The following is a 14,154-nucleotide window of genomic DNA, read 5'->3' on the forward strand; positions in this document are numbered from 1 at the left end:
TCACCATACCTGTCTCCAGAGAAACCTGTATGCAGGTCAAGAAGAAGTCAGAACACTGTATGGAACAACCGACTGGTTCATGATTGAGAAAGGAGTATGGCAGGCCTGTCTGCTATCACCCGGTTTGTCTAATCTATATGCTGAGCACATCATGAGAAATGCTGGGCTGGATGAGTTACAAGCTGGAATCAAGATGGGCGGGAGAAGCATCAACAGCCTCAGATAAGTGGATGATACCACTCTAACGGCAGAAAGCGAAGAGGAGCTAAACAGCCTCTTGAGGAGGGTGAAGGAGGAAAGCGAAAGAACTAGCTTAAAACTAAATATTAAAAAAACTAAGAGCATGGCATCCAGCACCATTACTTCATGGCAAATAGAAGGGGAAAAAGTGGAAGTGGTGACAGATTTCCTCTTCTTGGGCTCTAAAATCACTGCGGTGGGTCACTGCAGGTATGAAATCAGAAGATGTTTGCTTCTTGGCAGGAAAGCTATGACAAACCTAGACAGTGTGTTAAAAAGCAGAGACGTTGCTCTGCCGACAAAGGTCCATATAGTCAAGGCTAGGGTCTTCCCAGTGGTCATGTATGGTTGTGAGAGCTGGACCATAAAGAAGGCTGAGTGCTGAAGAATTGATATTTTTGAACTGTGGTGTTGGAGAAGACTCTTGAGAGTCCCTTGGACAGCAAGGAGATCAAAACCAGTCAATCTAAAGGGAAATCAACCCTGAATATTCATTAAAAGGACTGATGCTGAAGCTGAAGCTCCAGTATTTTGGTCATCTGAAACAAACAGCTGACTCACTGGAAAAGTCCATGATGCTGGGAAAGACTGAGGACAGAAGCAGAAGAGGGAGTCAGAGGATGAGATGGGTGGATGGCATGACTGATTCAACGGACATGAACTTCAGCAAACTTTGGGAGATGGTGAGAGACAGAGAGGCCTGGCGTGCTGCAGTCTGTGAGGTCAGTCTGGGAGACTGAACAACAATGGCAAATGAAACATAGACCTTTTGCTCACAGAGTGTTCTGAAGATTAAGTGAGACAATGTCTTAGTATAAGTACCTTAATAAACACTAGTCATTATTATTAGGATGTCCTTTGTAGCAAAGGAGAAAGAGCACTTTAGAAGGTTAAGGAGGAGTACAAGATCACAAATCATTACTTTATTGGGGGCAAAGGAGTATAAACTCAGCTTCATCCAAAACCCAATTGTCAATTACCAACACAGAACCAAAAAAGAGCTGTGAAAATTTCAAACACACTTGGGTATTTTTTTCATTAATAAAATTGATTTATAGCCAACTTTTTTTATCCCTTCCTCCTGACCTCCATTTCCTTTCAAAACTAACTCTGTATGAATTCCTGTGTGGTTTTGATCCCATTATTTCCTGGGCCAAAGGTTACCCTCTTTAATCTACTTTGCCCTAATATTCTCAATCATGGCTATTTCTTCTTTCTACTGTCTAGGAAAAATACAGGTAGAAAAAAATGTATTAGAGAAATCTTATTCTGAGGCATGTATCTTTGTTAACTATTTGATAAGCTTCAGATTTAGGTGCTTCTACCTAAATAAAACACTGATTGTTCGTTTTATATTTTAGAACAGCATGAAGAAAAAATCTGAAGTAGCATTTTGGGATAAATTCATTCTTAACAGGTCTTTGGAAGAGTTATTCTTGGAAACTATCTCTAAGAATTATCTCTGAAGAGCAAACCAGCCAAGACTTCAAACTCAGTTCATCAATAAAGAGGCTTAGGCTGAAATGCTCATTTCTGGTTTTCCCATTCACCTTTACTAAGAGAGGCAGCCTAGCCTTGTTTGTCTTTGTCATTGTTGTTGTCATCACCATTTTGAGGATTTCTTTTTTTAATCCAGGTATATAGGTCAACTAAAAAAACCCATCGCTTTTCTAATTCGTAATCTGTCTAGAACTGGAGAGCCATTTAGAGCAGGCCACTGCATTCAGCTGTACAGACTGCACTTCATAACTGGAGCCCAACACTCACAGCTGAATTTTAAAACTTTAACATCATTAAAGTACAAAAGCAGAATAAAGGAAAGTCTTAATACACTTTTCTACAAAGATGTATTTTTCCCTAGAGTGTTGCTTAGTAGACATACTAAATTCTTTACATTAAATATATTTATTATTTAAAAGATGAATTAACTTATTTAAATATGTTTCACTTTAAGACATTATATTCAAGGCAAGAAGATTACGGACAGAACAAAAAAAGAGACAAAACTCAATGAAGATATATTTAATGTCAAAGTTATCTCCTTCCTTCCCCTTCTAGGATTTGAGAATGACTACATGTCTCACACGGAGGCCAGTGACATTTACTACTAGCCGAATTTACACTTCCTCTATCGGCACCTTGTTCATGTCAGGATTTATCTGGCTCAGAGGAAAAAGGCAGCTGCAATGGTGAGTCACTAAAATGGTGATTCACAATGCTCAGGGAAGCAGCTGCTGCTAAAAGCTGTGTTTCACACATCAGTCATTTGCTGACTGTCACAGCTAGTTCAGGCACATTATCTGCTCGGCCTACTGAGTGTGTGGTTGTTGGTATTTGCATCGCATTGCGGTGTTCCTGTTGTCATGCCATGCTGCACTAGTCGAAATAACATCATCCTGTGGACCTTCAAAAATGAGAAAATCCACATCATCATGAAAATACAACCATCTCATGAAGGAGCTGATGAAAAGAGCAGTCATTCTAAATGCTAAGAGACTAGTTTATTTTCAGTAGTACGATTCCACCCACCTCTGCATTTCTGAGCGACTGACCTCAGTCAGTCACAGTCCAGCAGTATCATAAGTACCAGATTTGGGGTTATGGCTTGAGTGATGACCCCTCCTCCCCAAAGGAAATGTTGAAGTTCAAACTCCAGTACCTTAGACTGTGATCTTATTTGTAGATGTAACCAAGTTAAGATGAAGTCATACTGTTGTAGGGCAGACCCTTAATCCAATACAACCAGTGACCTTAGAAAAAGAAGGAAGGAGAAGGGAGGTGGCAAGGCAGGGATAAATTAGGAGGCTGGGATTAACATATACACACTTCTATGTATAAAATGGGGCTTCCCTGGTGGCTCAGATGGTAAAGAATCTGCCTGCAATGTGGAGACCTGGGTTCGATCCCTGGATCAGGAAAATTCCCCGGAGAAGGGAATGGCTACCCACTCTAGTATTCTCGCCTGGCGAATTCCATGGACAGAGGAGCCTGTCGGGCTATAGTCTATGGGATCACAAAGAGTCAGACATGACTGAGCAGCTAACATGTATAAAACAGATAACCAAAAAGGACCTACTGTATAGCACTGAGAATTCTACTCAATACTCTGTAATAGCCTATATGGGAAAAGAATCTGAAACACACACACAACACACACACACATATATATCTGAATTGCTATGCTATACACCTGAAACTTACACAATAGTGTGAATCAACTACACTTCAGTTAAAAAAATTTTTTAATAGGGGGAAAATGTGAAGACATAGAGACACAGGAGGAATGTCATACGAAGATGGAGGCAGAGACTAGAGTGATATGTCTACAAGCCAAGGAATACCTGGGTCTGCCAGAGGCTGGAGGAGATCAGGAAAGATCTTCCCCTAGAGGCTTTGGAGGGAGCACAGTCCTGACAACACTGTGAAACAGCAAATTACCAGTCTGTTGCATCGTGTTACGGCAGCCCTTTTACAGCATCCATCTGGGGATAGTGAAAGAGTATCAGCAGCTCCTAGAGGGCATGGTATAAAGTGTGTTGACTTAGGAAACAATAGTGACTTTAACATTTTTTTCAAGGCACATTTACTCAGACTTTTCTCAAATTAAAGCATCCCTAAGTTCGTAGATAACTGAGCATAAACAACATCAGGATCAGACTAACAGATTAAAAGCCATAACATTGGCTTGAGATGAACCAAATATCCCATAACAGCTTGCATGTCTGGTGCTTCCTGGTATCTCATGACCTTTTGGTATTAACAGATATAAAGCTGTCACCATCTTTACTCGTGCCTAGAAGTTCCAACACATGCAAAAGAACGAACAGACGTGTTAGAATCATTACAGAACCTGTTTCCATAATGTTTGCAAATCAAAAGAAGTGCATAAGAAATGTGTATAATCAAAATAAGGAAAACAAGAAATATGCTTAAGAGATTGAGCCATTAAACTAAACCTTCATAATCTTGCTTAAGCTTTTAGCTTCTTGTTCAGTTATGTCCGACTCTGCGACCCCATGGACTGCAGCACACCAGGCCTTCCTGAACTTCACTGTCTCTTGGAGTTTGCCCAAATTCATGTCCATTGAGTGGATGATGCTATCCAACCGTCTCATCCTCTGTCCCGCCCTTCTTCTCTAGCCCTCAATCTTTCCCAACAACAGGGTCTTTTCCAATGAATCAGCTCTTTGCTTCAGGTATTGGAGCTTCAGCTTCATCAGCATCAGTCCCTCCAATGAATATTCAGGACTGATTTCCTTTAGGATTGACTGGTTTGATCTCCCTGCTGTTCAAGGGACTCTCGAGAATCTTCTTCAGTACCACAATTCGAAAGCATCAATTCTTTAGCACTCAGCTTTCTTTATGGTCCAACTCTCACACCCGTACATGACTACTGGAAAAACTACAGCTTTGACTATACAGACCTTTGTCGACAAAGTGATGTCTCTGCTTTTTAATACACTCTCTAGGTTTGTCATAGTTTTTCTTCCAAGCGTCTTTTAATTTCATGGCTGCAGTCACCATGTACAGTGGTTTTGGAGCCCAAGAAAATAAAATCCATCACTGTTTCTACTTTTCTCCCATCTATTTTCCATGAAATGATGGGACCACAAGCCAAGATCTTAGTTTTGATCTTGGAAGGTAGTAAAACATAGCAAGCTAGACTCAGACACCCTTGAGTTATGCTACCTCCACTACTAACTAGTTCTGTGTCTGTAGCGAAGCTATATACCATCTCTAAACTTCAGTTCAATCATTAGTAACTGAGAATAATAATGTTACCAACTTTATAAAGAAACCATTCGGTAATTATTAGCAACTATTCCTAAGAGTCAGACACGACAGAGAGACTTCACTTTCACTTTTCACTTGCATGCATTGGAGAAGGACATGGCAACCCACTTCAGTGTTCTTGCCTGGAGAATCCCAGGGATGGGGGAGCCTGGTGGGCTGCCGTCTATGGGGTCTCACAGAGTTGGACACGCCTGAAGCGACTTAGCAGCAGTAGCAGCAGCATTCTTATTGCCAAGGGCTACCCAGGTGAAGAGGTGAAGGATCCACCTGTCAATGCAGGAGGAGCAAGAGACACAGGTTCAATCCCTGGGTTGGGAAGATCCCCTAGAGGAGGAAATGGCAATCCACTTCAGTATTCTTGCCTGGAAATTTCATGGACAGAGGAGGCTGGGAGGCTATGGTCCATGGGGTCACAAAGAGGTGGATACAACTGAGCACACACATTCTTATTACTAATCTCAGTCTTAGCTAAAGTTGACACTTCACTCATGGAAGAGATATTCCTCCAGGCCTCTGCTTTCTGTTTTTAAACCAGAAAGAAACAAAGCCAGCTGCAAAATGGGTCAACTCTAAACAGTACCCATAATGCCATAGCCTCTCTTTCTACAACTAGACAGAAAGAGTAAATCCTTTGTAAATATTGTTGGTAAGAATCTTTCTAAAATCTGTTAATCCCTTTCTCCCATTGGGTAAATAAAAGATACTGGACATGGCAGTATCTTTATACATCTTTCAGCCTCTTGCACTTTTGATGGTCCTTATTCAGAGTATCACATATTATTAGGATGATTTTTTATATAGTACTTTAATATAGCAAAATAGTTTCTTGTAATTTACAAACCATGCTCATAATCCCCTTATGACATCATTTGATATTTTTGCTTCACTATGTTTTACTTCCATATGTGGAATTTCAGGTAGTTAAAAGGCCAGCCATCAAACCCTAAGTCTCTTCTTGTCAAACTAAAATAAATGTCAAAACTACAGAAATTGATTTTTTCAAAACCTCTTCCAAACTGTCAAATTTTTGAACCTAAGATAATTCAATGGGGGAATAGAATTTCTTTTCAATAAATGGTGCCAGGACAACCAGATGCAAAAGAATGAAGCTGGATCCATACCTCATGCCACATATGAATTAACTTAATGAAAGTCGCTCAGTTGTGTCGACTCTGTGACTCCATGGACCGTCCATGGAATTCTCCAGGCCAGAATACTGGAGTGAGTAGCCTTTCCCTTCTCCAGGGGAGCTTCTCAACCCAGGGATCAAACCCAGGTCTCCCGCATTGCAGGCAGAATCTTTACCAGCTGAGCCACAAGGGAGGCCCTTGTATAACTTAAAATGGTCATAAATCTAAATGTAAGAGCTAAAACTATAAAATTTTTAGAAGAAAATAAGAGTAAGCCTTCATGACCTTGGTTCAGGCAACAGACACCACACACACCAGTGACAAAACGACACAACACTGCAAAGCAATTATCCTTCAATTAAAAATAAATCTTTCAATTAAAAATTAAAAATAAATTAGGGCTTCCCTTGTGGCTCAGTTGGTAAAGAATCTGCCTGCAATGCAAAGACCCAGGTTCTATCCCTGGATCTGGAAGAGCCCCCTGGAGAAGGGAATGGCAACCCAACTCCAGCATTCTTGCCTGGGAAATCCCATGGACAGAGGATCCTGGTGGACTACCGTTCATGGGGTCCCAAGAGTCAGACACAACTTAGTGACTAAACCACCACCACTGCTGCTGCTGCTGCTAAGTCGCTTCAGTCGTGTCCGACTCTGTGCGACCCCATAGACTGCAGCCCACCAGGCTCCCCCGTCCCTGAGATTCTCCAGGCAAGAACACTGGAGTGGGTTGCCATTTCCTTCTCCAATGCATGAAAGTGAAAAGTGAAAGTGAAGTTGCTCAGTCATGTCTGACTCTTAGCAACCCCATGGACGGTGCAGTCCATGGGATTTTCCAGGCAAGCGTACTAGAGTGGGGTGCCATTGCCTTACCATATATAAATAAAACTTCACCAAAATTTAAAACTTTTGTGCACCAAAAGACACCATCAAAAAGTGACAAGGTTACTCACAGAAGCGGAGAAACTATTTGCCAATCATATCTGATAAATGACTTATATCTAAAGTATACAGGAATTATTACAACTAATCAATAAAAGATAGCCCAATTTAGAAAATGGGCAACGGATATTAAAAGACATTTCTCCAAAGAAAGTATGCAAATGGCCAATAAGGACATGAAAAGATGCCTAACATCATTAGCTGCTAGAAGATGCAAATTAAAACCACATTGAAATACCACCTCACACCCACCAAGATGGCTATAATAAAAAAGATGGACAATGACAAGTGTTGACTAAGATGTGGAGAAACTGAAACCTCCTTCAGAATATAAATATAAATACAGAATATAAAATGGAAAAGCTTCATTTCATTTTTCCAGTGAAGCTTTTCCAGCTTCACTGGAAAAAAAGGTTGGCAATCCTTCAAATTATTAAACAGAGGTATGGTGGCTCAGATGGTAAAGCGTCTGCCTGCAATGCAGGAGACCTGGGTTCGATCCCTGGATCAGGAAGATCCCCTGGAGAAGGAAATGGCAACCCACTCCAGCATTCTTGCCTGGAAAATCCCATGGTCAGAGTAACCGGATAGGTTACAGTCCATAGGGTCGCAAAGAGTCGGACATGACTAGGAGACTTCACTTTCACTATATGGCCAGCTATCTTACTAACAGGTATATATATACTAATGGATAATGAAAGCACATATCTACACAAAAACTTTAACAGGAATAACATTTTATTTATTTATTTATTTATTTTTATTTATTATTATTATTGTGATTTTACAATACTGTATTGGTTTTGTCACATATCAACATGAATCTGCCACGGGTGTACACGTGTTCCCAGTCTCAAACCTCCCTCCCACCTCCCCCCCAACACCATCCCTCAGGGTCATCCCCGTGCACCAGCCCCAAGCATCCTGCACCCTGCATCGAAACTAGACTGGCGATTCGTTTCTTACATGATATTAGACATGTTTCAATGCCATTCTCTCAAATCATCCCACCCTCGCCCTCTCCCACAGAGTCCAAAAGACTGTTCTATCCATCTGTGTCTCTTTTGCTGTCTCGCATACAGGGTTATCTTTCTAAATTCCATATATATGCGTTAGTATACTGTATTGGTGTTTTTCTTTCTGGCTTACTTCACTCTGTATAATAGGCTCCAGTTTCATCCACCTCATTAGAACTGATTCAAATGTATTCTTTTTAACGGCTGAGTAATACTCCATTGTGTATATGTACCACAGCTTTCTTATCCATTCATCTGCTGATGGACATCTAGGTTGCTTCCATGTCCTGGCTATTATAAACAGTGCTGCGATGAACATTGGGGTACACATGTCTTTTTCAATTCTGGTTTCCTCGGTGTGTATGCCCAGCAGTGGGATTGCTGGGTCATAAGGCAGTTCTATTTCCAGTTTTTTGAGGAATCTTCACACTGTTCTCCATAGTGGCTGTACTAGTTTGCATTCCCGCCAACAGTGTAGGAGGGTTCCCTTTTCTCCACACCCTCTCCAGCATTTATTGCTTGTAGACTTCTGGATCACAGCCATTCTGACTGGCGTGAAATGGTACCTCATTGTGGTTTTGATTTGCATTTCTCTGATAATGAGTGATGTTGAGCATCTTTTTATGTGTTTGTTAGCCATCTGTATGTCTTCTTTGGAGAAATGTCTATTTAGTTCTTTGGCCCATTTTTGGATTGGGTCGTTTATTTTTATGGAATTGAGCTGCAGGAGTTGCTTGTATATTTTTGAGATTAGTTGTTTGTCAGTTGCTTCATTTGCTATTATTTTCTCCCATTCCGAAGGCTATCTTTTCACCTTGCTTATAGTTTCCTTTGTTGTGCAGAAGCTTTTAATAGGAATAACATTTTAAAACTGCTTCATAACAATATCCTTCATAATAGCCAAAAAGAGGAAACAAAGGGAATGTTCATCGACTGATGAGTATAGAAACATAATGTAGTGTATCCTTGCAACACCGTATTATTTGGCAGTGAAAGGAATGGAGTACCGATGCCTCCGACAACACGATGGACTTGGGAACATTACACTGCGAGAAAGAAAACACATGTGTGGTTCTACAGTCCATGGGGTCGCAAAGAGTCGGACACGACTGAGCGACTTCACTTTTCCAATACATACAAACTTACAGAGATTAAGTAGATTTGCGGTTTCCACGAGCTAGGGGGTGCTTTGGGGGGAACTGGGGAGTCACAGCTAATGGATAAAGGGTTTCTCCTGCAGTGATGAAAATGTGACCATGGTGATGGTGAATGAATATACTAGAAACCATTGTGATGTATTCCTTAAATGGAAGACTTTTATGCTACATGAATTGTATGTCAATAAAGATTTTTCTAAAGTAAATTTACTGCAAAATATTCTCAGAGGATGTTAATGTTCAGTGTGAATATGTGAAAGAGGACTAATATATAATATGCCAACCATGATTATCTATAGAGCCATCTACTCATAACAGCATTTTGAAAAACACATTGATAACAGATCCCGACTTGTTTTCTCTTTTCTAAACGGATAATGTAGGATTAGGAGACCCACTTTGTTGCATTTTCCATATTTTGTATGTTCTATCTTTTGATCATTCTTCTAAAATAGTAAGAGGGTCTACATATGAATATCCAATCTGCAAATATTAATGTTTCATATATAATGAATGGTAATAATATTGAATGCCACAATATGTCAATCACTGAGATGTTCCGTTTTATTTATAACTCAGTTTCAGATCTCTTTTCTTGGAGAAGTCACGAGTTTTCACATGAAAGCATGCTCTTTTTGGTCACTTATTAACTAGCGTATACAATCATCCTTAGGACTATAAAACAGCATGGGGGGTGTTGCCTCATCTTATTTTGATCAAGAATATCTGCCTAATGGAAGAGGAACTTTCTAGTGTAAGTAACCATGTGCTTATTTAATTCCAAGATGTTCAGGCCTTTTATGCCTTCCAGTGATTTCCACTGTAAACATAAAGCAAGCTCTCTTGGCCATTAAGTCTAAGCAAGGAGGATGCAGGAAGGACGCTATAGTTTAGTTTCTAAGACTACAGCAGAATACAGAGCTACAGAAAGCTATAATTTGCAGACGCCTTAGAGAATAATATATTTAACTCATTAACCTCCGTCCTCTAATTTCAGAACTGAGGTCCTATACACTGAGGCCCTGAATGAGTTGTCTGGATGGAGAACACAGAAAGAATTAGGGCCCAGGTCTTCTGAATCTTCCCCAGTGTTCTTTTCCGTCATATTGACTCTCAATGCATAATTCAACATGGGCTTCTTTGCCCTGGACTATGCTGTCAGCAGCAATGAAAACGCATACAAGCATGATAAACGCACCGTGTTTATCATGGGCTCTCCTAGGCATGTCAGAATCCTCTGAGTTCTGCTGTGTTCAGAAAGCACCTGCAAATGATGCTGTGCTCAGCCTTCTCATTCATCCAGAACTGTGCTTGACATTTCCAACTCATTTGTAAAGGCACACTAAAGAAGATAATTAATTTTCATGCTCTTTCAGGACATTTTAACATCATGCAGTTCAGGATAAGTGTTTTCACTTTTTATTTTCTTTTGTGCAGATCTTTCTATTGTTGACTGTCATTCTCTGTGTCTCTTTATATAAAAAGTTCTCATGTTTCACTTTTTTCCTTTGTGTCCTCTAAAGATAGGATGAGCACAAGTCTCTCAGTTAATAGATTTTCAAATTACTTCACTTTGGCATTTACAAATTTCCCCTTGCTACTTCATTAAATCAATGTTATTCACATAGACAACCTTACACCTAAAAAGTTTGAGACTGAGAGTTTATCAAATTAGACTTTTAAATTCTAGTTGAGAATGTCTCCTTCAAAACAGTGAGATTCATGCCATGAGTTTTAATGATGTCAAAATATTATATTCTCCTTTATCAAGCTAAAACTTATTCAGTGATTGTGTGAAAATTAAATAAGTCCAGTATATATAAATAAATCACATAACAGCAAAATGGTCTTGCATAATGATTTCACACATAGTTTGACTTATCGATAGATTCATCATTCACAATGTTTTTAAAAGCATAATTAAATTTCGTATGCTCTCTGAAGAAAAAGCATGGTATGGACTGAATATCCCTGAGGCCAACAATTTTTGAAAATATGTACTAACTCTCTAGAAAATTTTACATTCATTCAAGTACATTTTATGTATGTATATAATGCCTCATTAATTTTGTTATGTAATTTAAAAGTAAATAAAATTCCAATAAGAAGTAGAGATCTTCAAACTTGATAAGCAAACAAATTATTTTAAAGTATTTAGAAGTATCCACTTTCAAGTAAATTACATGAAAATAAAAAACATCTTTATTCACTTAAAAAGTCCATATGATTTCTATCTGGTAAAGTTAGTTTTTGTTCCTTAAGAAAAAAATTGCTTTTATTAAAAATATTAAGTAATTCAAGCCTACTGTTTAATATTATAAATATCAGTTCCATTAGGCTATAATTCTGCTGTATTTCATATTATATCCTCAGTGTCTAGAAGAAAGCCTGCTGCTGCTAAGTCACTTTAGTCGTGTCTGACTCTGTGTGACCCCACAGACGGCAGCCCACCAGGCTCCCCTGTCCCTGGGATTCTCCAGGCAAGAACACTGGAGTGGGTTGCCATTTCCTTCTCCAATGCATGAAAGTGAAAAGTGAAAGTGAAGTCGCTCAGTTGTTTCCGACCCTCAGCGACCCCATGGACTGCAGCCTTCCAGGCTCCTCCGTCCATGGGATTTTCCAGGCAAGAGTACTGGAGTGGGGGGCCATTGCCTTCTCCGAGAAGAAAGCCTGACAAATAATCAAACGGTAAGTCAGTGTTTAATGAAAATTTGTCAAATGAATGCTACATAAATGAAGAGCTGTCACTGTTAATATAAAATCTAACATTACCAAAGGATTCAAATGTGCCAGGAACTATGCTAAACTCTCTATTTTGTTGGTTTTCATCCTCAGTCTTATTCGAGAGGAACCACTGTCATCTCCATTTTATAGATAAGACTAAGTTCAGAAAGGCTAAGTAAATACCCAAGGTTAGGACCGCAAATTCAGAAGGTTTAAGGATTTAAAACCCAGTTCTCCCTCATTGCAGAGCCTTGCGCTTAAATCCCTATTCTATAATAAAACAGTAATACTAGCAGTGACATCATAATAATAATAATGCTGAGCCATTCCTGTGCTCTGCATATGGTTTTAAGCCTTCACATATGTTGAAATTCATTTAATCTTTACAACAGTCTTATAAATAAGACACTACTATCCCCAGTTCACAGATAAGCACACAGAATGTGTTATTCTGGTTCCCACTAAATCATTTCCAATAATTATGCTTGTTTTTATCATGGCCCTTTTTGAGTAATAAACCAAAGGGAAAAAGGCATAGTTATGGTCTTCCCCCAGAAGTTTGTCTCAAGTCCTGCTTTTGGTGGGACCCTGACTAAGGCATGCTGCTGCTGCTAAGTCGCTTCAGTCGTGTCCGACTCTGTGCAACCCCACAGACAGCAGCCCGCCAGGCTCCCTCGTCCCTGGGACTCTCCAGGCAAGAACACTGGAGTGGGTTGCCATTTCCTTCTCCAATGCATGAAAGTGAAAAGTGAAAGTGAAGTCGCTCAGTCGTGTCCGACTCTTTGCGACCCCATGGACTGCAGCCCACCAGGCTCCTCCATCCATGGGATTTTCCAGGCAAGAGTACTAGAATGGGTTGCCATTGCCTTAATAAATAAACACATAATAAAAATATCTTCTTCTGAGAAACTGAAATATGCTAGGCAACTAATCCATATTATTATCAGAGTCCTACTAACATTCTCAAGACAGATATGACTATCCTCATTTCATTGATGAGAAAACTGAGACTGCTAGAGATTGCCCAAGCCACAGGCTAACTACTGCCCAAACACACTATCCAATGACTACTGGTACTTCTCACTGTCTGGAGATAAAGATTTTCCTGGAGCTTTGGCAAACTAGAACTAACCCATCCTTGAACACTCTGCCAAAGCAGCCTCTTCTCTACATGCCTTAACACTGTGACTTCAACGATACATCAAAGCAATAAAAACAGAAGGGGCACATATCACTGGAAAGTGAAAGTCAGTCAGTCGTGCCCGATTCTTTGCGACCCCATGGACTATACATTCCATGGAATTCTCCAGGCCAGAATACTAGAGTGGGTAGCTGTTCCCTTCTCCAGGGGATCTTCCCAACCCAGAGATGGATCCCAGGTCTCCCACACTACAGGCAGATTCTTTACCTGCTGAGCCACGAGGGAAGCCTGTATCACTGGGATTCTTCTCAATAGAGAACCCAGAATACTTCCTAAACAACAAATCCATTAATGGTTACCAGAATTTATTTTCACTTCTCCTTCTCACTGAATACAAACTCAGTAACATTAATGCCTACAGCTTTGCATTTTTCATGTTGTATCACATGTAGTTAATCAAATTCACTTAAAGGAACACCTCATTATTTTTCACAACTTTTCTGAGAAAACAATACTGTCTTTGTTTTGTGAAGCAGTATAGAGACTGCTGCTAAGTCACTTCAGTTGTGCCGCGACTCTGTGTGACTCCATAGACATCAGCCCACCAGGCTCTCCCGCCCCTGGGATTCTCCAGGCAAGAACACTGGAGTGGGTTACCATTTCCTTTTCCAATGCATGAAAGCGAAAAGTGAAGGGGAAGTCGCTGAGTAGTGTCCGACTCTTAGCGACCCCACAGACTGCAACCTACCAGGCTCCTCCGTCCATGGGATTTTCCAGGCAACAGTACTGGAGTGGGGTGCCATTGCCTTCTCCAGTATAGAGACGAAGGCACAAATAAAATGAGTACCGAGAACTTCCCTGTTGGAGAGACCATGTTTCCACCTGATGCTTTGTCTTCAGTGACCCCTGGTTCAGATTTAAGGTAAGAAGACGCAGCAGCCAGTGACAGTCCTGAGTCAGGTCTACCCTAGCCAAGAACACGAAGCTCTCCCCTGGCCTTAATTTAGAAAGAG

The 14,154-nt window shown here is 40.3% G+C and overlaps 1 protein-coding gene across 8 annotated transcripts in view; it reads right to left on the reverse strand.

The window, feature by feature from the left end:
• The window catches only part of PKIB (protein kinase (cAMP-dependent, catalytic) inhibitor beta), a 120,426-nt gene that overhangs the window by 50,249 nt on the left and 56,023 nt on the right, over window positions 1–14,154 (reverse strand). Inside the window, exon 1 of one of the 8 annotated variants that reach the window (XM_018052995.1) lies at window positions 3,582–3,605. The exons of the other annotated variants lie outside the window; for them this stretch is intronic. The gene's annotated coding sequence lies outside the window, so the exon portion shown is untranslated. Of the gene's footprint in view, window positions 1–3,581; window positions 3,606–14,154 lie in introns of those variants that run through there. 8 annotated transcript variants of the gene reach the window in all.

This window comes from Capra hircus, chromosome 9 (assembly GCF_001704415.2).
Source record: "Capra hircus breed San Clemente chromosome 9, ASM170441v1, whole genome shotgun sequence".
Taxonomy (NCBI): domain Eukaryota; kingdom Metazoa; phylum Chordata; class Mammalia; order Artiodactyla; family Bovidae; genus Capra; species Capra hircus.